Genomic DNA, 27,585 nt, shown 5'->3' with positions numbered 1-27,585 from the left:
CATCCATACTTGTAGCCCTTGCATTATCGCTCTAAATGTCCCAGCGTCCTCCAGACCCTTCCTCACAACCCCATCAACCTGTGCTAAAGCCTCCAAGGCCGGGGGACAAGGATTCTCAGGCGGAGGCCTCTCTCTGTCCTTTGGAGCTGCAGCCCTGAGACCGCCGTCCTCTGTGGCTCTCTCCCCCCGCTTGCCTTCTGGGTCAAGATCTAGACAGTCCCCAATCAGGGTCCAGAGGGAAAGTGTTTCTACCGGCACCTCCGAGGGCCCATGGAGCGAATAATGCGTCTGCAGCTGTTTTCGAACCCGCTGCCACGTTTCCCTGTTAACTGTGCCCTCCTTAGGGAACCAGGGGCAGATCTCCTCTACAAAGCTTAGAAACTTAAATATTTGTGCACTAGTGACCTTAGTTCCCCTGGCTTTAAGCATACTTTTCAACACCTGAACAAATATTTCTTTACTATTTCCCTGTCCCATGATTTATTGCTCTCGACTGTAAATCGTAAATCGTCGCACACCAACCTCTTACTTTTGTTCTCGGACGCATCCCTTCCACAACGTCCTTCACCGGTTCCTTACTCTCAGGTCCCTGTTCGGGCGCCACTTGCCGGAGCCTGCCAGCAGAGTCGAAGGGTCCTGAGGAAGGGTGAGGATGGAGAAAAGACAGACACAAAAAAGATGGGATCGGGAGGACTGCAGCTCGTGACTGCTGCTGCCCCGAGTTTATTTTCCCAGCTCAATTTATACAGACACTGTTGTTTTTGCTGAACAGCACCCCGCCCCGCATTCCTTCCCCTTGCGCGATACAGAGTAGTTCCTTCAAGGCCCCATGCACGCTCTTTCAGCGTAAACACCCTGCCTCCTGCAGGAGCTCAGACCTTGGTAACTGTCTTTATCTCGGCTTCTAATGGGAACTTGTGGGGAGGATTGAGCCCTTGGCTTGGTATGTGGCTTGACTGCCCCTTGACCCTTCAGGCCGGGACCAACTTCCTCATAAGCCTTTCTAGAATTTATGGCTGCAAGCTAAATTAGTATCGCCTTGGTGCCTCGAGGTCCGGGTCAGGGAGCAGGGGAGCAGCTCTGCAGCTCACCCAGGCAGCTCCTCCGTGCCTGGGGCCACAGCGGCTCCCCACAGGAACTCGTTCATTTGTTCATTTCTTCCTCTGCTCATTCCCCTCAGTGGTGTTAATTGTTTGCAATATTTGTAAACTAACTGTAGGTAATTCCAGTGAAAAGGGGCAGCTTGATGAACTCCAGACCCAAGAATAAACAAACCTCAGGGGTGAGTTGGGGTGGGCAAAATGAGTGAAGGTCGTGGAAAGGTACAAAGTCCCAGTTATAAAATAAATAAGTCTTGGGATGTAATTGTAATGACTATAGTTAGTAACACTGTATTTGGTATTTCAAAGTTGCTAAGACAGAAAATCTTAAAACTATCATCACAAGAAAAAAAATATAACTATGTGTGGTGATGGATGTTAACTAGACATCTTGGTGGTCATTTCTCAACATATACAAATATTGAATCATTACGTTGCACCTCTCAAGCTAATATAATTGTATATCAATAAAAATAGAAAATATTACAGTGCTTTGTACCATTAAAGTTGTTAATCCCAATACACAGACACACACAAAAATCAGTGTCATATGAAGAGGTGACCAAAGAGTGTGCAGTGAAAAAAATGTAGGACAAAAAAAAAGAAACAGAGCAACCTATGGCCATCTGCCCTGTCTTCCTGGTCTTTACCCACTCTCCTTTCCGGGGGGGTAGGTGGGGAAGGTAAATGTACCACGGTCGAAAAAATAGTTCCCCCTTGCCTATCCTCAGGGAGCAGTTTAAAGCCAATAGTTGAATAGTGGGCTTTTAAAGCCCATTATTTTAAACTAGTGGATATTTTTCTTTAAGAAAAAAGATTGTGGCCCAGCCGGGTGTGACTCAGCAGTTTAGCATCAACCTAGGATCCAGGAGATCTAGTTTCAGTTCTGGGTCAGGGCACATGCCCAGGTTGCTGGCTGCAGCCGATCAATGACTCTCTCATCACTGATGTTTCTATCTCTCCCTCTCCCTTCCTCTCTCTGAAATCAATAAAGATATATTTGAAAGAAAAAAAAAAAGTCACCTTTAAAAAAAGAAAGAAAGAAAAAAGGTTGTGGCTCATGGAATAAAAAACATGCCACCTGTGCTGGGGGAAAAAGACTTGGTCTGTGATTCAGCTCAATCTGAGGTAGCTTAGACCATCTCTTAAGGCTAGAGACTCATGAAGACAGACGCGAGAGTTTGTGCATGTGGAGGGAAGGGACAGGCACTTAGGAGAACTTCACTGTCACCCGACCAAAAGTCTTTGAATTTTTCTGCTTCCCTGATCTCCCAAAAGATATTCACTTCAACCCATATTTATTGAGCAGCTATTTTATGTCAGGAACTTGCTTGGTTGGAGATATAACAAAAGGATGAATACCAGTTAAATGTATCAGGGATTTCCTAGCAATTTAGCCTTGGGAGACTACCAGACATACATTAAGAATACATGGCCAATAAGTAATATTTAGATTGATTAAAGTAGAAATTAATACCTGGTGTTTCTTCCAGCTATGCTACATATATGATTTCATTGTTATTTGTTGTTCTTATAGTTACTAGGTAAATAATCATGTTATCTTAATAAAGTTAAGATTTAGAAAAATAAATGACTATGCCCAGCACTATGACATCCTCTTTTGGTGGTCCACACCCAAGGACACCTATTTATGGGGCCATGCCAGCACCTGTGCTAACCTAAAAATAGAAGGGATTTCAAAGTGAAGGCAAGGAGCATTGATTATTCAGGCAGAAACCCAAATAGTGTTCTGATTAGGAGACAAAGGCAATGGGCATTTATGAGAAGGGAGGAGGGGAACAATTACATCAGTAGAAGGGAGACCTTTCTGTTGGTGCAGAAAACGCAACATAGTCATGCTAATTCTAAACAGTGTGTTTAATTCTCAGTTCAGTAGTCATCAGTCCTGTAGTCATAATAACTGCTTTCTCTTCATGTTTGCAAACAGTTTTTTTGGCACACAAGCTTGCTTAGGCCCAGTGCAAAGGGTATTTTTTCTCTGTTTTACCATCCAAAAGTTTGAGGCAAAAGACACGCAAGGTGGTCGCTCGGCCTGGCAGCTCCGCCCCTTCCCAGGGGCTCTGTCTGTTATTGTTTCCAGGTTGCAGCTGGGACCTGGAAAGAAAAAGAGGATCTAACAGTCACGCCTTCAGAGCTGTCAGATTCGGCCTGCGGAGGGAAGGGACAGGGACCTTCGGAAGTCCAAGGCCGGGCCGCCGCCCAGGGACCGGGACCTGGCCCCGCCCTGAAGGCATTCTGGAGTTTTTAAAATCTCAGGCCAGGATTAGAGCTGATCGGGAATTACTAGGAAATCCAACGCTGCTCTGGAGGCGTCTGCAGGTACCTAGCACGAGAAAGTGAAGCTGTAGAAAGACCATGTATTTTTATTTTGGTAAAATCTCCCTTTTGAACGGTGAGATCAAAATTCAGTTTGCCCTCGCGCAGGCTGGAAATGAAGGCAAAATAAAAATCGCCAGAAGTAACAGTGTTCGTGGATCAGGACCCTGCCCTGCCCCTGACGTCCAAGGAAAGAAACGGGGAAAGGGGGCCGGTGGAAACATTCAGGGGAACCCCTCCCACCCGCCTCCCACTCCCGCGCCGCGCCTTCGCCCTGCAGCTGAAAACGGCTTAGATCTATTAAAAAAATACTCCTGTAAGTTAAAAAAAAATCAATTAGTTAGAAGAGGCAGAACTTTCACCTAGAGTAGCATCAATTATGTCCTGTAACGCTCACGACCGTCTTTTCGGAAAAAAAGAGTGACCGGGAGGGCGCCTGCCCAGCACGGGGTTCCATGGTGTAATGGTTAGCACTCTGGACTCTGAATCCAGCGATCCGAGTTCAAATCTCGGTGGAACCTTCACTTTTCACCCCAGCTGAAACCCCGGAAAAGCTGGCCTCCCCCAAATCCAGCACCCCGAGCCTCCAGGGGCTCCCCCGAGGAGGAAACACAGGCCACCGCGGGGGGCCCCGCCCCGCCCCCCAGGGCGCCCCCGGGCCACGGGCCCCCAGCAAAGCGCCCTCAGGGAACAAACCAACCAGAGGCAGAGCAGGACGCGACCCGCAAGGAAGGGAACTGGCCGGACCTCACTGAGATCCGACAGGTGGGGAGTGGAACGAAACGCAAACTAAGCGGGCGAGGAACTGGCTGAGGGCGATGCGGGGCAGTGAGCGCCCCGCCAGCCCCGTCGCGGGGCCGCCCCGCTTCGGTCAAGTTTTCCTCTGTGAACGTGCCCCGACTGTAAACCGTTTCATGCTTTCACGCTGCGGTGTCCACGAATGGGAGCGCCAACGCTGCTTCTCACGGCAGTCAGAAACGTTCAGGGGACGCGGCGAGGCACGGCCCCCGCGCCCCGCGCCGCCCGGCCCCCAACCCGGCTCCCTCCCACCCCCGCCCCGCCCCCAACCCGGCTCCCTCCCACCCCCGTCCCGCCCCCGGCCCCGCCCCCGGCCCCGCCCCGGCCCCGCCCCGACGGGAGGTGAGCGGCACGGGGGCGGGCGCGCAGCCGCGAAAGGAGGCGGCCGCCGGGCGGAGCGCGGGCGCCCGGGTCGCCGCAGCCTCCCAGGGCTCTGAACAGGGGGCCAGCCCCTCTCGGTCTGCTTTTGGCAGGAGAGCTAAGACGTGTCCGTGGAAGTTGATCGCGGGGATAAAGGACCGTGGGCATTGGCATTTGAAGGTCCCCCAAAGAAAAGGCCGGGTCTGCACGCGACCCCCCGGGACGCGCCGGCGGGCAGGCCTGGTCCCCCGCGGGCCGCGCCGTCGCGCTTAGCTCCTCGGTGCGGACACGAGCGGCACCCACGGCCCCGCGGACGTTGACGAAGGAAGATGTGCGGAAAAGACAGAGCAACGCGCGGGAGGCGGGGAGGACCTCGGGCAAAACCCGGCGTGAAATACCTGAGATCCTCAGCGGGGCGAGCAAGTGGGGCGAGAGGAAACGGGCCCTTCTGAAAATCAGCATTATCACGTCAGAGACTTTTAGAAAGAATTTCAAAGTAAAGTTTGGAAGGGTGGGAGGTGTGGGTGGCGCGAATCCAGGGGAAAGCGGCAGGTGCGCCGGCGAGGGCCCCGGGCCCGGGTGGGCGGGCAGGGGCGCAGCGCGCCCGAGGCGGTCCGCGGGGAGCCGCGGGGCGGGCGGGCGGGGACCCGGGGCCGCCGCGCGGGAGCCGCCCCGACAGCCGCGGGCGGCGGGGGGGCCTTCCCGTCAGTCCACCAAGGAAGGTCGCTCCGCACCGGGCTCTGGTCCCGGCAAAACCACCAGTCAAGCCTCAGTAAAAAGAAGAAATCCAGACCAAAAAAGTGCTTGCTGTATGATTCTGTTATATGAGGTTCAAGAACAGACAAAATCAATGTTTCTAGAAATATGGAATAGCAATTTCTTCTGAGTAACCTCCGGGGAGGGTCTCAACGCAGAGGCGCGTGGGGAGCACCTGCTACATACACGTAACAAATTATTAAGCTCTAGGCTGAAACCCTGTGCACTTTCTGTGTATTTTACCCTGACAGGTTTAAAATGACAATCTAAGACGATTTCTTTTTCAGTGTCAGACGCTATACAGTGTAAGTTCTGAAGATACTAAAGAAGGGAGAAGTGTTGTAATGTTAGGATGATAGAGAAAGCTTTGTGAGAGGCTGATGCCAGAGGGAGTGGGTCACCTGCAAGGAAGCCAAGTGCAGGTTAGCACAGAAAGGAAGGGAGATGGCTCCAGAGCTCACAAAGGCGTTGTAACCTTCCCCAGGTCCCACAGACTCCAGACCCTTGAGCGTCCCTCCCCTGCCGGTCCGGAGGCCAGTTCTACCTGCAGCCCTAGGCTTTTTCATAGAATTCTGTCTCTGCCCCCATAGCACGTGTCACAACTGGTAACCATATATTGATTTATTTAATAACAATGCCACTCCTTATTCTAATTATGTCATACTAGGTAACAAATTGCCCCAGAACTTAGGGCTCAATGGTATGATTTTTTTTTTTTTAATACATCTTTATTGATTTCAGAGAGAGGAAGGGAAAGGGAGAGAGAGATAGAAACATCAATGCTGAGAGAGTCATTGATCAGCGGCCTCCTGCTTGCCCCCCACTGGAGATCAAGCCCACAACCCGGCATGTCCCCTAGCTGGGAATTGAACCTCAGTCTCCTAGATCGATGCTCAACCGCTGAGCCACACCAGCCCAGCTTGATGGTATGATTCTTCCACTCCATGTGGCAACGACTGGAACTCAGATGTAGCCATCTGGCCGTTGGGCTGGTCTCCATTCACATACCTGATGCCTGTGGCAGGGAATGGCTGAAAGGGTGGTTCAGCTGAGCCCTCTCCCTCCGTGGAATCCCAGGGCGGAATAGTCCAATATTGTTATGGACTGAATTGTGTCTCCTCAAAATTCATATGTTGAAGCTCTAACCCCCAAGGTGACTATATTGGAGAGGGTTTTGATGGAAGTAATTAATGTTAGATGAGGTCCTGAGGGTGGGTCCTAATCTGATGCCCTGGTGTCCTTATAAAAGAGGAAGAGACAGCGGGGGTGGGTGTGCACAGGGGTGAGTGTCCACCAAGCTGAGGAAGGGCATGTGAGAACAGGAGATGCACATTCGGAAGCTAAGAACAGAGACCTCAGAGAAACCAGCTCTTCTGATACCTTAATCTTGGACTTCTGTCCTCCTGAAAATAAACTGAGAAAATAAATTTCTCTTGTTTAAGCCACACTGTCTGTTACTTTGTTGTGGCAGCCCAAGCAGATTGGTGCAGACATCTCCCATGGTGGCCAGGGACTCCAAGAGACCCAGTGCCCTCCCAGGCCAGCCCAGCTCTAGGGTAGAATCACTACCCTCTACTGGTCAGAGCAGCCCAGGTTCAAGGGCAGGGGGTGGGCTGCTGCTCTCAGTGAAGCGCTGTCATATGCCTAGGAGGCGAGGTGGGAGGAAACTAATGTTGACCACCTTGGAGATACTTGTCATTCCTACCCCACCTTGCCTCCGGTGGTGAGCAAGCTCCACAAGAGCAGGGTTCTTTCCAGGGTGTTTACCAGGCACTCTGCTCGTACCCAGTGTCTGTATTCAAAAAACCCCTCAAACCCTTGCTATTGGAACAAATGGGTCACACTAGCTCCCCCTCCCCCAACTATCTTTAAAGATTTGATCCTCAGGAAATATAATACAGTTAAATGTTGGCAAGCAAATTACCAATTCAAGAAATTAATATTAGTGACTAAAGATAATCACATTTTTCAGCGACAGTGTTGCTTGAACATGCCTTGAGTTCTTATTTCTTGTATCTTGCACTAGATTGCTCTATAATCTAGGCTCTTCATGCTGTTCTCTAAAGCAGCAACCTGTGCCAGAGAGTGTTGGCCTAAGAACTAAATAAACCCAACAATAAAAGTAACTGTTTTTTTGTGTGTGTTTTTTAAAGTGTCTGGCAGAAACCTGGGTTAGATTAGAAGAGGCCGTCTGTGGTTGGCCCTTAGACTCGAGCCAGCCGCCTGGGTCCAGTCCTGCTCTGTCACTCACCAAATTCATGACCTTAGACAATTTACTTAATTTCTCCAGCCAGGATCTGGAAGGGTTTTGTGCCTTCACGAGCAGAGCCCAGCATAGAGTAGTCTCTAAATAGGCACCAACGGAATAAACAGAGTGAGAAGAGGAAGAATTGGATCAAACCTGTTATTCCTGTCTGCTGATTTTCTCCCCCCTGCTTATCCCCAGGCCTTCTCCAGATTCACAGTGTCCACCTGAGAGTCTACCATTTGGGTCCTTCTCAGGGGGGTTGCTGGGAGATGGTCAGAAAACTACAAAGTCACACCTGTTCAAAAGAACTTCTGTGTCTTCTCCAAGGTGCAAGAAAATCCCTTTCCTTCAACAGTGTCCCTCGCCCTCTGTCTTTTCTAGCTCACTTCATTGCCTCATGCCTCTTTATTTCTCCATTTTAAGATGTCTCCCTCCTTGTCAGTTTCAGCTTCATTCTCTTTAGGAATTGCTGAGGAGAATGCCATTGAGTAACCTGCTTCTTACCCTGCTGGCTGCCCATTCTTCTGTTTCTATTAGCTCTTTCCCCACTGGGGTCCTCCTGTGATGTGGTGGGCAGTTAGACAGACCTGAGCAGAGCAGGACGAGGGCCAGGGAGGGAAGGTCACCAGGGCAGGAAGCCCCAGATGCTTAGCAAAGGGCAAAGCTGGGAAAACAAGGACCTGTCCCCAGGGTAACCTGTCCTCCCCCAGGTCTGAACCGCTGGTCATGCGGTTCAGACCCCTGAGCATCTTCTCCCTAGAGATAACATCTAGGCCTCCGCTGTGTTTCATCTCCAGGCCCAGGAGAGCAGCAAAACCAGACAAGTGGCTCTGCAGCTGCCTCAGGACCAGCTGCATTGACTAATGACCCCCTGCCCTGGCACCGACCAATCAATGGAGACTGAGACCCTAAAAAACACACCTGGAAAACTGATGAATATTCTATTGAGACCCTCCCCTGAGACCTCCCCTAAGATTTTCACCTACAAGAGAGAGAGAAAAACCCCCACAAGACAAAGGAACCAGAGCAAGCTCTCCCTCTGGGGAGCATAGCAGCGCCTCCCCCTTTCCTCTCATCTTCACCCACAGGCACACATCTCCTAAACTCTAAGGGTCCCCATGAGACTTGCAACCAGGGGAGCAATGGGGAGCAGCAGCTTCTCTCGGGCAAACTCCTGAACCTGTCTCCAAGGACCCTTTTCTCTGACTTCCCAGTGAGCCAGAGCAGCCTGCCTTTTCCATCCTAGGCTCTTCCTCGTTTCACTGTCCCCAGCTTTAATAAATGGCCTTCATACTCACCTGGACTTGTATTGTGAAATCCTTTCTGCACAAAGTCAGGAGCCCACACACTATCAGCTGGCCCCAGGCAGACCCACGCAGGGCCGTGCCACCTGTCTGGTCACAGTACCACTATTGCGATAGCCTCCAAGTCCACCCTCCCGGCTTGTGTTGCCTTTACTAGGGCCAGACCACCAACAGGTGTGCTCACAGAGCTTTCATGGCCCTCCCTCTTATTCAGAGCTCAGAGTCTGTCCTCCACAGCCAATTTTATGACCATTGCTTTTCTTCATGAATTTGTTTAGCCAATTTTTTCAGTATTGCCTGACCAAATTCTCTTCCATATATTCATTCCTAAGCTTATTGCAAGTCAGTTTCTCTCACAATTAACCAATATCCTCCCAATAGATTACTTGTTATTGCCCCTACAGATAGCCACAAAGGATTTAAGGTGGTTGAAAGAATACTAATCATACAATAAACATAAAAGTTTTAAATTTTGAAAAAACAAAGTCTGAGGAGACAGTATGTCTTGAGCTCTTGCTTTGTAACACTTTGAAGTCTCTTGTTGAATTCTCTAACTACTGCTCCCTTTTAGTAACTTGTATTGTGTGTTGTATTTACTGTTTACAAAATAACATACACTTGTAGAAAAATAAAATTTATACTGCAGAAATATATAACCTAGAAAGCAAAAGTCACTCATCATCTATCCCCTCCTCCCAGTTCTTCCAACACATCACACCTGTTTTCATTTGGTTGATATTTCTCCAGATATTTTTTCAGTATGTACATTAGTATATTACTTTACAAAGAAATTAATTCATTCTACATAATGTACTGCAACTTTTTTTTAATGTTTTCATTGATTTCAGAGAGAAGAAGGGAGAAGGAGAGAGAGATAGGTTTTGATGAGTCATTGATTAGCTACATTCTGCATCATGTACCCTACTGGGGGTTGAACCCGAAACCGGACATGTGCCCTGCCCAGGAATCGAACCTCAACTTCCTTGATCCGAGGTCGATGCTCAACCACTGAGCCATGCCAGCCGGGCTACTGCAACTTAGCTTTAACATAAATGGGATATACTTTCACTCAGTAACACATTCTCTTTAACGACATAACATTGTAGCATCTGACATAATTTTAAAATTAATACATGTTGAACGATTTTTTTCTTTACTGTTTTCCTTTTACTTTGATTCTCCTTGTTTTTCTCATAGTCTCAACTAGACCAAAATTTAGATTTAAATAGTAACTACATTTGAAAATAGCAAGATAAATACTGACATATAATGAAAAATTTCAAAGGATGTAGAATGGACACACTGCTATTTCAAAATGAGAGACCTCATACTTATTTACTGTTAGAAGAAATTTCAGAGCTTATTTGTATTATTGGCACTGGAAAAGATGCTATCGGACAGCCCCCTGAGTCAGAGGAAGAGGTCTGTCCTCTCCTTGGTTCTTGTCAGACTTGTAAAAAAGATTTCAGACAAGTGACACAGAAACCAGTGTTGAAGCAAAGCGAGCGCAGTTGCCGAGGAAGCAAGGCCCGCACACTCCCTCCAGCGGGCCTGGCGCTCAGCACAGAGCACCGGGTGGGGAGCGCCTCGGCTCACGGCCGCAGGCCCTTCTCCCTGCAGGGGTCAAGCTTCCCTGCTGGATATCTTGGGCAACAGACCAGGTTTCAAGTTGGGGTGGCTTTTCTTGGGGCGTTTGTACACACATCTGGTCATCTTGTTTGGCAAGTCCTATGACAACTGACTCCTTTTTCTTCCCCTTCCCCTCCTGTCCCAGCAGCTATCTTCCTGCCTAATTTCCCCAAGTGATGCCTGTCCTTGGTTTAGCGGGGGCCTTTGTTCGGTGTTTTCGTAGGCCGGGTGATTAAGCTGTGTATTCTCTGGTCAGGGAGGAAAGGCATTAACATTTTGCTCTCAAGTGTCCTTGCTTGGAGAAGATGAGGTCTTGTGATTCACTAGCTGGCTGCAAGCTGCACAAACTGTTTGGCCTTTTTTAATTTTCTTGTCTCAGTTTCCACATTCCACTTGCCCTGGCTTACTGGCCTGTCTCATTTGTAAATGAATCAATATTTCTCAAAGTGAAAAAGTACATTTCTGAAATAAAACCCATTCCTTTACTCAAGCAAAACCATTTTTAAAGTTTGAAATTTAAAATAGAATATCCATTTCTATGCAAAGAATTTGTTTTCCTTAAAAAAATTTTTAAACTTGTCTTGTATAAATAAGGCATGCACATGGTAAAAAATTCAAGGGATACAAAAGGTCTACTAACTTTTCACCCCAAAGTAGAAATGCTCCCTAGATTACTGGCAGTCCTTTGATCACTTCTCTTTAAATTTCTTTAATTGTGGACCTAATGACCCCTCCACCTTGCTTTCTGCACCCCACCTGCTACCCCCAGCCATCCATCACTTCCATTATCCATGAGGAGCAAAGGCAAGAAAGTGAAAAGGAAGGAAGGGACTATAGTGTTTCCTATTTTCCTCCTTTTACAAGTACAGGCCAAAAAAAGGCCACACACTAGCTCAGGTGTGAAGCTCAGGTGGAGGCCTCTATGGTGGCCTTACAAATTTATTTATTTTTAATGTTTTTAAAAATTGATTTCAGAGAGAGGAAGGGAAAGGGAGAGGAGAGGGAGAGATAGAAACATCAAGGATGAGATTCATCCATCAGCTGCCTCCTGCACACCCCCTACTGGAGACTGAGCCCCCAACCCCGGCGTGTGCCCTGACAGGGACTCTAACTGTGACCTCTTGGTTCCTGGGTAGATGCTCAACCACTGACTGTACTGGCTGGGTAGGCCTTACAGATTCAGAGACCTAAAGTAACCATATAGGATGGTCTGAAATTGAACCTTTCTAACTAAAAGCAGTTCAAGGCTTCCAAGTGGGTAGCGATGTCCTAGGGTGTGGCTGCCTTCCCTAACAAAGATCAGTCTTCACCTCAACTGGGCCTGTCGCCTTTTTGTTTTTCTAACTTTTTATCTTCCCCCGAGGATATTTTCTCCATTGTTTTTCAGAGACAGTGGAAGAGAGAGAGACACACTGATTGGTTGCACCCCAACCAGGTCTAGGGTTCAAGCCTTCAACTGGAATTGAACCCAAGACCCTTCAGTCCATGGGCCGATGCTTTAATCACTGAGCCAAACCAGCTAGGGCTCCTGTTGTCTTTTTGCACCTAAGATAACATACCTGATAACATACCTTTGGAATATCAATGTAAGTACTTTTTTTCTGGACCCCTAGAAGCACAACCACCACACTGGACCACAGAACCCTTCATTGTTATTGTTACCCTGTTAATCGTTAACTGTGAACTGTCCTGCACCTACCTACGTACAAGAAGTGTCTATTGGTTTTACTTTTTACCCAGTCCCAGAGGTCCCCCACCCTTTGCTTTCTCCCACCTCCCTAATCTATCACCAATGGATTTCATGTAACCCCCCTACACCTTCCCCTTTGATTCTGAGTATAAAATAAATGGTAAAACAGTCATTTTCTGAAGCATTTTCTCAATTTCTTGAGATTTTGCTTCCTAGTAATTGTCAATTATTTGGCTCAGATAAACTCATAAAATTCTTACAGGTTTGGACATTTATTATGCTGACACAAGCTACCCTGAAACGCTCTTCCAAGCTGGATAACAAGAGATCAAGCTTTTTACCTAAACTAAATTTGAGACATTTCTAATATTTTTATAAAGGTTTTGCCATCTTGTGTTCATGGTACTTGTGTAGTAAGGAAGTTGGCCTCACCTGAAGAGAACTGTAGCCTTTGGGGATATTTTTTCCATTGCTTTTCAGAGAGAGTGGGAGAGAGAGGGAGAGGGAGAGAGAGAGACATCGATGTGAGAGAGACACGTCAGCTGGTTGCCCCCCGCATGTGTCCCCACCAGGCCGGGGCTCTAGCCGGCAGTGGAGGTTTGTGCCCTCAACTAGGAATCAAACCCAAGGACCCTGCAGTCCACAGGCCGACTCTCCAACCCCTGAGGCAAACGGGCCAGGGCAACACCCGGCTATTAATGGACAAGTGGAAAGGAGCAAAGGGAGGCTGCGGTTTGACGCATGCCCAGTAAAGTCTAGGTGCTGCAGAGAGGGCGCTCGCCTGCCAGTCATACCTGGGAACAGGGCACTGGCCAGAGTGGGCACGCGGCGTGGCCACAGCAGCAGGGGAAGATTTTATATTTAAACTCCTAAAACAAGGGGAGTTTTTGCGCTTAGTCTTCTTGCCCTCTTGACACCCTTGTGCTCCTGGCTTTCTTGTTGCAGGGGCACGCTCCCCTGCATTTGCCCACGTGGCCCACAGACATGTGGACCCCACACAGAACGGGCTGATGATGGACTGCAATGAGCCCGATGCTGTGCCCGGCCCAGCTCCATGGGACGGAAATGCTGGATGCTGGCTCTGCTTCCAACTCTGCTGACGCTCCCACTGCACATCTTCCAGGGCGGGATTCAGGGGATGGGACTGGAAACCAAGAGGTATAATTTCACTCAAATAAACCTTTCCACCCTTTCTTTTCTCCCATGCGAGTTTTCAATCCCACTAGAGGGATCCCACCCGTGCAGTCCTCCTACAAGGTGACTGAGCATGGGGCTCACACTTCTCTGGTCTGTTCCCTGGAGACTTGACTTTGGGCTTGGGGAAGGTGCTGGGAAACAAGGGGCAGAGGGAAAAGGTGAGGCCTGAGGAGGGCTTGTCTGTAGCCATACTATGTGAGTGCCTTTGGAGAGAAGGGTGAAAGCCAAGAGTCAAATGCAGTTGTGTCACCAAAACTCTGTGGAATTCAGGTCACAAAGAATGCTAATGCAGGGCTTGTGACGGGACCTGCTAATGACCTATTCAGTAGGCATTTATTTTATTTTAAAAATTTTATTTGAAAGAACATATGCACCCCTATGTTCATAGCAGCACTACTGACAATAGCTAAGATCTGGAAACAGCCCAAGTGCCCATCAGTAGATGAGTGGATACAAAAGCTGTGGTACAATCATACAATGGAATACTATGCAGGTGTGAAAAAGAAGGATCTCTTACCCTTTGCAATAGTATGGATGGACCTGGAAAGTATTGTGCTGAGTGAAATAAGCCAGTCAGAGAAAGACAAATATATGATCTCTCTTATAAAGTGGAATCTAATGAACATAATAAGCTGACAAACAAAGGTCCAGAGACATGGATGCATGGAACAGACTGATAGATCTCAGAGGGGAGATGGGGGAGATTGGAAGAGATTAACCAAATAACTCATATACATATATGCATAACCATTGGACACAGACAATAGTGTGGTCAAGGCCTGGGGTGGGGTAGGACCTGGGAGGACGAGGGGAAGGGGGGGGGGGATAGGAGGACATCTGTAACACTGTGAACAATAAAATGAAATTTAAAAAAATCCAGTAGGCATTTCTGTTACCAGGAGGAGGACCTGGCCCTGAACAGGTCTGCCTAGGGCTGGCTGGTAGTGTGAGGGTTCTTGATTTTGTGCAGGAAAGATTTCACTAAATGAGTCCAGGTGAAACGAGGAAGGGCCAGGATAGAAGAAGCAACAGGAGAGAGATTCGATGGGGAAATGAGCCTAGGCTGGGCTGCTTTGGCTCACTAAGAAATCAGAGAAAAGGGGACCTTGGGGACAGGTTTCGGGGTTAGCTCGGGACAAACTGCCACTGCCCACTGCTCCTTGGTTGCAAGTCTTGTGGGGTCCCTTAGAGTTTAAGAGATGCAGTCCTGTGGGGGAAGGAAGAGAGGGAGGGAAATCTGTAAGCAGGCTCCCCAGAGGGAGAGCATTCTGGGGCCTTCATTTTGAGGGTTTTTAAAGACTTGGGGATTAGGGGAGGTCTTACGGGAGGATCTCAATAGATATTCATCAGCTTTATGCTGACGTGCCAAAATGAGCTTATTTCCCAGGCTTCTTCTGTCCTTGGGTGTGGCTGGCGAACGTCACTAATTGGATTTCTATCATCTGTCTCCCTGAGTAGGGAGATTTAAGCTATTTACCAACTGGTTGGAGAGAGTAAACCATTTACTCTCTAGTGCAGTTGGTCAGGGAAGATAGGATTTGGTGATTGTCAACTGGATGGCTGTCAACTGCGTGGCTGTTGAACGTTCTGTCTCTGGTTCCCTATCCCCCCTGCCCTGGTTGACTAGCCTGTCTCACTCTCACCTTCTTACAAACGCAGATCTTGATCCCGGTTTGCAGTACTCAGCAGAAGGACAGCGCCTCCCGGCTCCCATTGATACTTACGTGGCGGTTGTGCGGTAAAGAGCCTTCTGACTCGGATCTTTAAAGACGGTTATGATTTGTCCCAATTTATCTGCAACCTGTTGTCCTTGTATAATTATTAAAAGTCCCCCCTTTCTATCTTAAAGGTGTTCATGTTTGGACAATGAATTAAATAGCCATCTTTTTTTAAAAAGGGTGGTTTGGCCCTGGCCAGTTTGTTCAGTGGTTAGAGCGTTGGCCTGTGGACTGAAGGGCCCTGGATTCGCTTCCGAAGGAGGGCATGTACCTCGGGTGCAGCCTCCATCCCCGGCCCTGGTCAGCAGGCAGCCAGGACATGTGTCTCTCACTCGGATGCTTCTCTCTCTCTCCCATCTGCTCTCTCTGAAAAGCAATGGAAAAAAATACCCTCAGGTGAGGATTAAAAAATAAAAAATAAATAAAAAAGGGAGGTTTACTCACTTGGGAAAAGTGGCCTTTTTCCTTTTCGACCTCCTGTCTGAATTAGGACACTCCAGCAGCCACCTTTGCCCTGAGGCGACTCTGAGGGTGGACGCCTGCTGAGGAATGTAGGAGCGGCGATGGAGAAAGAGCCCGGGCACGAGGCTGGCGAATGTGCCACATTAGCCCTGACCTGCCTTCGCCTCGTCTTCTTTTACATGAGAGAGAAGAACCGTTATATTCAAGCCCCTCACTTGGGTTTCCCAAGATCGCTGGGATCCCTCAGGCCACCCTTTACAGTCACCACCTCCCCTCTGTCCCTGTGCCATGACCACCGCCAGCCTGTTCTCTGTGGGCGGGTCACTTCTAGAAGGCTGTGAATGAGCTTTGCACAGGGGCAGTGTTGTAGCCAACGAGGTTTATCCAAGGTACAATTATTGCTAATTAAAAAAAAGAAAGAATTATGAATGGAATCATACAGAATGTAACCTTTTTGTTTTTGTTGTTGCTGCTTCGGTCAAAATTAACTTTACTTTTTAGATTTACTTCATTGGGATGTGGTCACAGATTTGGCACATACAGAAAAAGAATACTGACATTGGGCTTAGTTAAGGAAAATGTCTCTGGGAAGTGGTATGAAGACGAAAATAACACACAGAAGTTGGCGCTTTAAAAACGGTGAGTTCGACATTTGTAATATTTTAAACAAAAAGAAAAAACAAAAAAACAAAACAAAAACAACAAAAAATGGTGAGTTCGAATGTTAGTTCTTTCACAGTCTGTGACTGGAGGCGACCTGTCCTGTCTAAGCCTGTTTTCTCAGCTGCCGTTGGATTTGAGATGTTACCATTATAACAGTTGGAGCCCTTTGTCACCAGTGTGTCCCTTATTGGCCCTGGGAGGCTACACGGGCCCAGGCTAAGGAGAGAAGGCCGCATGGTTGAGGTGCTTTGAGGACCTGGACTTGGCTCAATAAGCTTGGCTGGGTTTGCTCAGCCTGGGCCCAAAGCCAGACAGCTTAGGGGCTGGTGCCACCACACCCGAGCCCTCGGCGGCAGGGCACTGAGGGATGGGGAAGGATCCGCGCCCCTTCTGGAGTGAGGAAGCCACTGAAAAGGGAACTCTCCAATTCTGCTTCTATCTTAAACCAGGTTCTGCCCTAATGAGAAAGCTCTAACTCTTCTGCAACCTGTTCTCCCCCATCTGTTTGTTTTTTATTTTTTCTTTGTTTTGACAAACCTCTAAGTAATCATGACACCCATTCCATAGGTGCCTCTAGTCCCATCCCAACATGCCTTAGGACCTTCCTGATTGCCTTTGTCTCCCAAAACTAAATGCAGACACTTCCACGGCTCTGCTTTGCCTTCTAGTTCCCTCCTCCCAGTGTCCCAAATGCTCAATATGTTTGTGGCAGATGCTCTTGAACAGGTGACTAACCCCCTCACCTGGACTGAGAGGCCATGGGTGTGGGAGGGACGAGGGTGTGAACGCTGATGACAAGCCCCGGGTTAAGGTGAGACTCGGGGGCACGTTCCTAGTTAGCTCTCTAGAGATGAGTTAAACTGCTTTTATCTTCTAAAAACCAGGAGATTAAAAAATGCATTTCAGTATTAGACTAATAAGAGATTATCCTAAATTCCTACCTGGTCTCCAGCAAAAAAAAATTAGAATAAAATACAATACAATACTTGGACCGAGTTGACAGAGTACAATGCCTAATGGCAGCAACAGATGGTCCCGAACTTCTGTGTTTTATCTCCCTAGTTCTGGTTTAGAACTATGAAGCTATTACATTTAACCCCACTGCTCCTGCTCAAATAATTTATGTTAAGAGACTTTCTTACAGCCCTTATATTCCCGATCAAACTTGTGCTTTCCTCACGACTGGTAATTCAGTACCGCCCAGCTTAATCACTGGTGCTCGCTGACTGTTTTTGTACTAGACTTGGAATTACAGGTAGGGGAGCACAGAGAAACCACTGGGAGCCTGCATTTGTTTCTAAGGAAGAGAAAATTAGCTCGCCCTGTCTGCTCACTTGTTGATGAAGCAAGAGGTGAACAGCCTGTCTTGGGAATGTTTCGTTCCTTGGGTGCTGGTTAGAAGAGGCGAATCAAAAGCTAAAGGGGGGCCCTGGTCAGGTAGCTCAGTTGGTTAGAGCGTCATCTCAATATACCAAGGTTGTGGGTTTGATCCCCACTCAGGGCAGGTGAAAAAAATCAACCAATGAGTGCATGAACAAGTGGAACAACAGTCAACATTTCTCTCTAAAAATCAATTATCGTTATTATTTTTTAAGCTGAAGGGAGTTTTAATGGCCAGCAGCTCTCCGCCAGGTGTTTTGGCAAGGCCTCGGGCCTAATGCTCCCTGGTACCCTTGATGGAACATGGGACCATCAGTAGTGGCAGGATCCTTCGGGGCCAGATGTCTTCAATACCACAGTCCTGGCCTTTCTTTGCCCTGCCTGCTGCTAAAAGTGGAGAAATTGCTTCTCCAGGATCCTGAGGCAAACAGGTCACAGCCCTAAAGTAAGCTGAGCTCCCAGGCACTGCCTTATGCCAGGCCTCAGAATTCTAAGCACTAACGCTTCCTTTCTAAATCTTGCTCCAAAGGTTCAGCTGCTCTCTCTCCCTCAAGCCAGCAAACCTTTGAGGTTTGCCAGTAAGGATGGAGAAGGCACTGAGAAGTAAGCCAGTGAGGTGAGCTCACCCCTTTCCTGGGTGAAATTTTACTGCTCAGTCTCCTCCTGATTCCTGGGCTCAGTGGGTCCTCCCTATTCTTCTAACACCTTCCTGACTCCCTCTTTGCTCACCAACCACCTGCATCTGACACACTAAAAAAAGAAACAACAATGCCATCCCTTCCTCCGGGGGCTTGCACGTTCCCCCTTGCTCTTTGGGTCATAAATCTGCCTGGAAGATAAAAAGGAGGGGTTTGAGCCAAGCCTTTATGTCCTCAAACCACCCCCTCTGGATATAAGAATTGTAGTGGCCTTGTCCCTCAGGCTCCCCTCTGCCTTGGCTCCAGAGGCTCCTCTTCCACATGGGGGGCTGTTGCTATTGGTGAAGATGGGCATCTAACCAGAGCTGCTGGGGCCTCTTCAGTGAGTAAACGGTGTTCACAAAGGCTGAGAGCAGGGGCTTGGACTGGTGCTCTATGCCACACTTTGCACACAGGGACTGCACCAGGGGAGCCACTTTGTGGTAATTGTGTTGAGGCATCCTAGGGAAAAGATGGTGCTCAATCTGGAAGTTGAGGTGTCCCCTGAACCAGCCATTGAAGGTGGACTTGCCGACATGGATGTTGCCTGGAGCTGGGTGGAGACCCAGGCCCTGTTGGGGTGGTGATCAGTGCCCATGGGGATATGGTTCATCTGTGCCACCCACAAAAAACAGTTGCTTTCCAGGAACCTGACCATGAAGAAAAGGCCCAGGAGGCCTTTCACTCCCAACAACAGCACATAAGTGAGAAGATTCGGATGTAGAAGGTGATCATCCAGGCCAAGTCCACCACTTCTGCTGGATAACAAAATAGAAAATATACCGCTGGAAGCACGGGGGGGGGGGGGGGCTCAAGCAGAAGAACCGGTGTCGCTGGTTGTGTGGCACACACTTTTTCTTCAGTTTCCCAAGCCCCACAGAGAGCATCGTCCCCAAGGCCAAGAAGAGGGGTACAGGTTGAGGTCTGGTCCTTGCGGAAGCAGTGCGGCTTGGCATGGTTCTGGAGATGCCTGTGGTTCCTCCAGCTGGCCCATCGCCAAGTGATGTAGCCCGGGGCTGCCCCTAGAGGTGCTGGGGACAGACGGGTGCCCAGAGTCGCGCCGCGGCCAGCCAGCCTGGCCGGAGGGTCGGGGGCACGGAGGCCGCCCCACAGGCGCGGCGAGCCAGGCAGCAGGCGCGCGGCAGGCAGGGCTGGAGGAGACCTGGGGGCCTTCAGGAGCCCCCCGCCCCACCGGCCCCGCTCCCGGACTCACAGGCCAGCTCTTCATTCTCAGTGGGCTCAGCGCTCCGGAGGCAGGTCTCCAGTCGGGAGGGCTTCAGGCACCGCCTCCCGAGGCCCGCGGCGGCCTGCCCCGCGCAAGGCTGGTGCCCGGGCCGCCAGGTGGCCCGCGGGCGAGCTCGCCGAGGCGCTCGCACCTGCTGCAGCGCCGGGCTCCGCTTCTGGCCGCGCCCGGAGCGCTGCGCCACCGCGGGCCCGGTGAGGCCGCGCGGGCAGGCCCTGGGGCAGGGCCTCGGGCGTCGGGGTGCGCCGGGCTCGGCGCCCGCGGGGCGGGGCGGCGGGGCTGCGGGGCGGGGCTGCGGGGCGGGGCTGCGGGGCGGGGCTGCGGGGCTGCGGGGCGGGGCTGCGGGGCTGCGGGGCGGGGCTGCGGGGCTGCGGGGCTGCGGGGCGGGGCTGCGGGGCGGGGCTGCGCGGCGGGGCTGCGCGGCGGGGCGGGGCGGCGGGTGGAGGCAGCGGGGCTGCGGGGCGGGGCTGCGGGTCGAGGCGGCGGGGCTGCGGGGCGGGGCTGCGGGGCGGGGCTGCGGGGCGGGGCTGCGGGGCGGGGCTGCGGGGCGGGGCTGCGCGGCGGGGCTGCGCGGCGGGGCTGCGCGGCGGGGCGGGGCGGCGGGTGGAGGCAGCGGGGCTGCGGGGCGGGGCTGCGGGTCGAGGCGGCGGGGCTGCGGCCCGGCCCCAGCGCATCCTTCCGGCGCCACGCGCGTCACGATTCCCTGAGAGCCGCCCGAGCTGGGGCGCGTTGAGTCCCGCGATCGTGCATTTTCATTGCAGGCAAGTACTGCGTGATGTGCGTGGGCCACAGCTAAGTGGTTTGGCTGTTGGAGTAATGCTTCAGGCGGACTTTGTGTGACTGTAAGCTCTCATTTCTCTCGGGTAAATGCCCACTGACGTACAGACCTGAGGCGCCAAACTGCAGCAGCCGTGGGCTGCGTCGCCGCGGGGCCTCGGCCGCCCTCCCAGGGTGACCACCTGCCCCCCTCGCTGCGACCCCCGCGGCCGGCCCTTCTCCGCGGCCGCCTTCAGAGCGCGTATTTGTTTCTTGGTTTGCTTACGGTCCATCTTCCCCTTTGGAAAGCGGCTTTGTTAGCCCAGGAGCTTTGTTTTGCTCTGAAGGCTAGAAGGGAGCCTGGCTTGTCCAGCGAGGGAGCGGCCGGACCCCAGGCGCCTTCCCGCGCCGGCACGTGCGGGTCTGGCTCCTCTGCGCACCTGCGCAGCATCCCAGGCGCGGCCGCGCCGCGTTTCCATGAGCTCGCCCCCACTGAAGCGCATTTACGGGAGCCCCAGGATTTCACAAATCCAAACGATGCCGTGACGACACCCTGACGCAGTCAGCGACCTGTGCAGCCCGGAGAGCAGCGGTGTGAATGGCTTACAGAGTTTGTGCATTAAAACAAGCTATTGCCAGTTTGCTTAGTAATGTTCTCCCAATTCCCATTTCCACATTGTACTGAAATGCCTGTTTCCTCACGTTCTCACCAATGCTATTATTGAGCTTTTTAATCTTTATGATCTCATAAATTAAAAGCAACATCACATACTTTTATTTTATTAATAGTGAGCTGAAGCCCTGGCCGGCTTAGAGCACATCCTGACACACCCGGGTTGCGGGTGTGATCCCTGGGCAGGGCACACACAAGAAGCGACCGATGAAATACATAAATAAGTGGAACAGCAAGTCAATGTTTCTCTCCCTCTCTATCAATAAATCAATAAAAAGTAGTGATTGACCCTCTTTGCGCGTTTATAAACCACTCGCTCTTTCCCCTGTGCTGTCTGTTCATATTTTTGCTCTCTCCCTCTCTCTCTTTTTGCTTTTCGCTTAAATTTGTGAAAGAATTTTATCTAAGATATTCATCCTTTGTCTTATTTGCTAAAAACTTTTTCCATTCCTCCCTTATTTCTTGATTGTTTAGAGGCACATTTCTGTATAGAAGTCATTTGATTTTTAATTTTATGTAATCAAATTTATCCATTTGTGGCTTCTGGGTTTGGGGTCATGTTAATAATTTCCAGAGAAGGTTTTTTAAAAAAATCAGTTTTTTAAAGAGCTTTTATGGATTCGTCTTTTAAATCTTTCACTGATGTAGACTACATCTCGGTGGGATAATTTTGTCGCTTCCCTGCGTGGCTAGCCTGTTGTCCCAGCATCGCTTACTGCAGGTGCAACACCAACCTGCAACTTCTCCTCACCTTGTACTAGGTTCTGACGCACATTTGGGCCGCCTTCTCCGTTACTACTCTGTTCCGTTGATCTATCGGCTTATTCTTACTAGTAGCTTTGTGTTTTTCCTAACTGCTCTTTATTTTTATTTTTCCAGACTATCTTTAGTATCACGTGGTGAAGGGAGATGACACGATAGAGGAAGCAGAAGTACCTTCGGCTTCGTCAGCTGTGGGGAGCCGCTGTGGCCCCAGGCACGGAGGAGCTGCCTGGGTGAGCTGCAGAGGTGCTCTCCTGCTCCCTGACCCAGTCCTTGAGGCACCAAGGCGATACTAATTTAGCTTATGGCCTTAAGTTCCAAAAAAGCTTATCAGGATATTGGTCCCTGCCTGAAGGGTTAAAGGACAGTCAAGCCACATACCAAGCCAAGGACTCAATCCTCCCCGCAAGTTCCCATTAGAAGTTGAAACAAAGATAGGCACCAACGTCAGAGCTCCTGCAAGAGGCAGGGTGTTTACTCTGAGAGAGCATTCAATGGCCTTGAAGGAACTACTCAAGGGGTAGGAATGTGGAGCGGGGTGCTATTCAGCAAAATTAACAGTGTCTGTATAAACTGAGCTGGGAAAATAAACTTGGGGCTGGCAGCTGGCAACAGGCATGAGCTGCATTCCTCCCGATCCCATCTTTTTTGTGTCTGTCTTTTCTCCATCCTCACCCTTCCTCAGGACCCTTCGACTCTGCTGGCAGGCTCCGGCAAGTGGCGCCCGAACAGGGACCTGAGAGTAAGGAACCGGTGAAGGACGTCGCAGAAGGGACGCGTCCGAGAACAAAAGTAAAAGGTTGGTGCGCGACGAATTGCAGTTGATTTACAGTTGGGAGTAAAAAATCATGGGACAGGAAAGTAGTATAGAATTGTTTGTCTAAGTGCTGAAAAGTATGCTTAAGGCCAGGGGAAATAAGGTCACTAGTGCACTGATATTTAAGTTTCTAAGCTTTGTAGAGGAGATCTGCCCCTGGTTCCCTAAGGAGGGCACAGTTAACAGGGAAACGTGGCAGCGGGTTCGAAAACAGCTACAGACACATTATTCACTCCATGGGCCCTCGGAGGTGCCGGTAGAAACACTTTCCCTCTGGACCCTGATTGGGGACTGTCTAGATCTTGACCCAGAAGGCAAGCGGGGGGAGAGAGCCACAGAGGACGGGGGTCCCGGAGCTATGGCTCCAAAGGACAGAGAGAGGCCTCCGCCTGAGAATCCTTGTCCCCTGGCCTTAGAGGCTTTGGCACAGGTTGGTGGGGTTGTGAGGATGAGCTCCGTCCGCGGGACAAGGCAGACTTAGAGGACGCTGCGGCTCGATACCGCGAGGAGGATGAATGGCTCATGGTTATGGAGGAAAAGCCCAAGGAGGAAGGGTCTGGAGGACGGCTGGGACATTTAGAGCAGCTAATGCAAGGGCTACAAGAATGGATGCAAAAATTGCATAGCTGTCTGCACGGAGGCATCCTAAGAAAACACCGCAGGGAACATCAGAATAAAACTGTCTTTTTGGAGCAGTAAAGTGGTAAAGAGGAGAGGGGACCGGAAATATACGGCATAGCTTGTGACAATCGAGGATGCTGTAGTAGAACAGTGTGTGCAGATCTTAATCACACCAGTTTCTAGGCAGCTGGTTCACCCAGGTCAGCAAGGGCTGAACAGCAAGATGAGAAATGGACTTTTTCACCTCTCCTCCCCAGTAATGACCCCTTGTTTATTGTGATTTATTTCCTACTTCTGAGTTGACTTTCCCTGGAAAGGAGACTGCTTAACGTGCAAAGCTTTGCTGAAGAGTAGGGTGAATGAAAGATGCTGAGTTCTGGGCTGCACTCACACCAAGGTCTGCTATTGTAGAGCCAAGACTGAAAGCTTTATCTATAGAAAGCAAATTATGGGTATGTTTTTTTTAAAAAAGGATTGTCATTTGATATATACATGTATTAATGCCAATAGTTTAATTCAACATGTAATCTAAGGTGACAGCGCCTTTGGCAGGCCAAGTCTCGGTTACCTACGCCCTCGTGTGGTGCGAAGATTCGCTCACGGGGCAGTGGCAGGGTCCAGACCCAGTACTCATTTGGGGGCGAGGGCATGTTTGTGTTTTCCCACAGGATGCCCAGGCGGCGCAGTGGCTCCCGGAGAGGCTGGTGTGGTTCGCGGGGAACCAGGCGACTGACCGACGGGATGCAGCTAGATGCAGGCTTAGATTTGTTGGCATTGCACCAACCTGCGTTTGTAATGCTTCTGGTTAAGATGCAAGGACGCTGGTGTACTAATGAAGGACGTGAAGTGTTGCAAGAGTTAAATGAACTATTGGAGAGACCAAAAAGATTCCTGGGACTGTTGATAGCCGGTATTGCTGCTTTAGTTTCTATTATTGCTACTGCTGTTATTGCTGTTATTGCTCTTACTCAAGAAATACATACAGCGAGTTTTGTTAATGGGTTAGCAAAAAATGTATCTAATGCTTTGGGAGCTCAAGAAAGGATTGATAAGAGATTAGAGGATAAGTTGAATGCCTTAGAAGAAGCTGTGTTACTTATAGGAGATCAAATTCAAAGTGTGAAGGTTAAAATGTCACTGCAATGTCATGCTTAGTTTCAATGGATTTGTGTTACTAAGAAATAATATAATCACTCTGAATGGGGGTGGGATAGGGTTAAAAACCATCTTATGAGGACATGGTTCGCGGGCGAGGAGGGACGCCTCCTGCCACCACCATCTTCTGGGCCATGTTAGCGCTCTTGATGAGCCAGGCTCCTGCGGCACAGGCCAAAGTATATTGGGCTTATGTGCCTGATCCCCCGATGCTCCACGCTGCGGAATGGGGCCTTCGGCCCGTTCCGGTTTATACCAACTACACATGGGGGCTTGGGGGGCTCAGCAGTGGCCACATAGCTGCCTTCCGTCAGTCCAATTTCAGCTTTGCAGGGACTGCTGGAGGGCTGCCCATTTGTCTCTCTGCCATCACTGAGGCCACAGGGTGTGTCACCCTTGACACAACCACGCACCAGACATGGATGCCTCAGTGGTACCTTGATGTGACTATTAGTAACTCCACCTACAGAATAAGAGCAGGAAATTACACCCGGTGGAGAGTAACCCTCATGGGACTACAAAGCAGTGGGGCTCCGAAACAGGACAGTGGGGAAGCCCCTGATGTCCCTCTGTGTGAGCCGGACACTAGGAACCATACCAGGGGGCCTGCATGGGCTACCTGCAGGGAGGACAAGGCCACGGTGTGGAGCATACCCGGGGTCAATGAGACCCTGCAGGACTGGAGCCCCTACAGGGCCAACCTTACTGAGCTTGGATCCACTCATCCGTGGACTGTTGAGGGCCTTTGGACAGTCCCCGGGGGAAGGCCACAAACACAGCTGTGGAGGCTGGCTGCAGCCATGGGACCTAATATGTCCATCACAAATGACGAGTGAGGCCACATCCAGGTTGGCGGACTCAGCTGAGCGGTATCAGTGGGCCCAGGCCTGCGTGCCCCACCCTTGGGGGCTTGTCGTCGGGACTGTAAGAATTGCCAAAAGTGACTGGGGCTATAATGTGACCTGTAACAGCTGTACTCTTGCCAACTGTGTAATGGGGGGCCTCGGGTACTCAGGTCTTGGTGGTGCAGCAGCCCCCTTGATGATGTGGCCTGTCCGTGTGTCAGGCCGTGGTGTCGTGATGAGGGGCTCCAACTGTGGGAGAGGCAGAGCGTGCTGTAGCGCCACGGAGGCGCCGGTTCATCGGTCTCCTGACAGCGGGCATCGCCGCCCCAGCCTCCCTCATGGCCACGGCTGCCACCACTGCCGTGGCCCTCACGAGAGAGGCGCAGACGGCCCATGCAGTCAACCAGCTGGCTAAAAACGTGAGCACGGCCTGAGGAACTCAGGAGGCCATTGATATCAAGGTAAATGACAGAATTAACGCCTTATTTGATGTAGTTAATTATCTAGGGGATGAGGTGCAGGCATTAAAAATGAGAACTTCCTTTACCTGCCATGCTAGATATAAATGGATCTGTGTCACCCAGAAGGAATGTAACAAATCTGAGCACCCCTGGGAAAAAATCCAACGCCATCTCCTAGGGGTTTGGCATGACAGCAATGTGTCCTTAGATATCGAGAGTTTACACAAGGAGATCGTAGATATTCCCAATGCTCCGCAGCTAGATGAAGACTTAGGGATACAGCAGAGAACATCATTAACAAATCCTTAGCATAGTGCCATCCATGGGAAGCGCTACACATTTGGCTATAGGACTGGCTTGCTTGGCTTTCTTTATCCTTACAATAATGTTATGTTTACCCCTCTTCCTAAAATTGGGTATAAAAGGAATTAAAGAAATTTGCCGTGACCTCCACATGCTGCGCTTGCAGGCAATAGATAAAGGTGTCTCAAGGTAATAAATGGGGGGGAGATGTGGGTGAGCCGCTGTGGCCCCAGGCACAGAGGAGCTGCCTGGGTGAGCTGCAGAGGTGCTCTCCTGCTCCCTGACCCAGTCCTTGAGGCACCAAGGCGATACTAATTTAGCTTATGGCCTTAAGTTCCAAAAAAGCTTATCAGGATGTTGGTCCCTGCCTGAAGGGTTAAAGGACAGTCAAGCCACATACCAAGCCAAGGACTCAATCCTCCCCGCAAGTTCCCATTAGAAGCTGAAACAAAGATAGGCACCAATGTCAGAGCTCCTGCAAGAGGCAGGGTGTTTACTCTGAGAGAGCATTCAACGGCCTTGAAGGAACTACTCAAGGGGTAGGAATGTGGAGCGGGGTGCTATTCAGCAAAATTAACAGTGTCTGTATAAATTGAGCTGGGAAAATAAACTCGGGGCTGGCAGCTGGCAACAGGAATGAGCTGCAGCCCTCCCGATCCCATCTTTTTTGTGTCTGTCTTTTCTTCATCCTCACCCCTTCCTCAGGACCCTTCGACTCTGCCGGCGGGCTCCAGCAGTCAGGGCTACTCAGTTTAGTGCCTGGAAGTGAAAACATTCCAAGAATGGAGGGTCAACAGTGTCAAATGCCTCAGAAACATTAAGATGAAGACTGAAAAGTATCCTCTGGATTTAGCCATTACTATTAGAAATCACTCGTACTCTTAGGGCACAATCACTGGTACTCTTAGGGGGGTTAGGTGGGAATTTATTTTAAAATTAAAAAATTTATTAATAAAAATTGTACTTTATCAGATAGGTTTAGTTTCTGTTCCATATGAAGACAATCAAAATAAGTGGCTTAAACGAGACAATGGCTTTCACCTCTCTCACATGTATGAAGTTTGGATACAGTCACTCTGCAGTGAATAAGGCCCCAGGCTTCATTACCTTTTACTACACCATCTTGGTGCTGGCTTCCATATTTAAGATTGCCTCATGGTCCAGGACAGCTGCTGGAGGCCCTACCATCACCTGCACATCCCAGGCTGGAATAATCAGAAAGGGGAAGGTGAAAAGGGCATAGTCCTCAGCTGAGTAGGCTTGTAGAAGCTTCCTCAGAATTCCCACCCCAAGACGTTCCACATAGATATCATTGGCTACCCACAAGCTTAGAACTGTGCTGACGTTGAAAGGAGTGCTGGGTGACGTGAGAGCGTTCCTGGGAACACCCATAACCATGGGCACAAGCTTTCATATGGTAGCATCACCTTCATGAATTTACTATAAGGAAAGGGGCCTGGGGGTACATTTCAGGTGGGCATACCGCTATCTGGAATAAAATTTTAAGGAAGGAGTAGAGGTTGGCTATAAAATAGTAAACAACAGTCCCTTACAGGCATGTATTAAAATAAACAGCTGTACCCGGCCAGGCGTGGCTCAGCGGTTGAGCACAGACCTATGAACCAGGAGG

General features: G+C 50.0%; 2 non-coding genes and 1 pseudogene across 2 annotated transcripts; 2 read left to right on the top strand and 1 right to left on the bottom strand.

The window, feature by feature from the left end:
• Positions 1-3,886: 3,886 nt before the first annotated feature.
• Positions 3,887-3,958, top strand: TRNAQ-CUG (transfer RNA glutamine (anticodon CUG)). The gene has a single exon. It is a non-coding gene; the product is annotated as a tRNA-Gln (tRNA).
• An 11,985-nt stretch (positions 3,959-15,943) lies between these two features.
• Positions 15,944-16,082, top strand: LOC148092987 (U4 spliceosomal RNA). The gene has a single exon (XR_015714646.1). It is a non-coding gene; the product is annotated as a U4 spliceosomal RNA (small nuclear RNA).
• A 706-nt stretch (positions 16,083-16,788) lies between these two features.
• LOC148092986 (acyl-CoA (8-3)-desaturase pseudogene) lies at positions 16,789-23,841 on the bottom strand (annotated as a pseudogene).
• Positions 23,842-27,585: the final 3,744 nt, after the last annotated feature.

The sequence above is a fragment of the Miniopterus natalensis genome, chromosome 5 (assembly GCF_054644295.1).
Source record: "Miniopterus natalensis isolate mMinNat1 chromosome 5, mMinNat1.hap1, whole genome shotgun sequence".
In the NCBI taxonomy this organism is placed as follows: domain Eukaryota; kingdom Metazoa; phylum Chordata; class Mammalia; order Chiroptera; family Miniopteridae; genus Miniopterus; species Miniopterus natalensis.
This window is presented reverse-complemented; position numbering and strand designations above follow the sequence as displayed.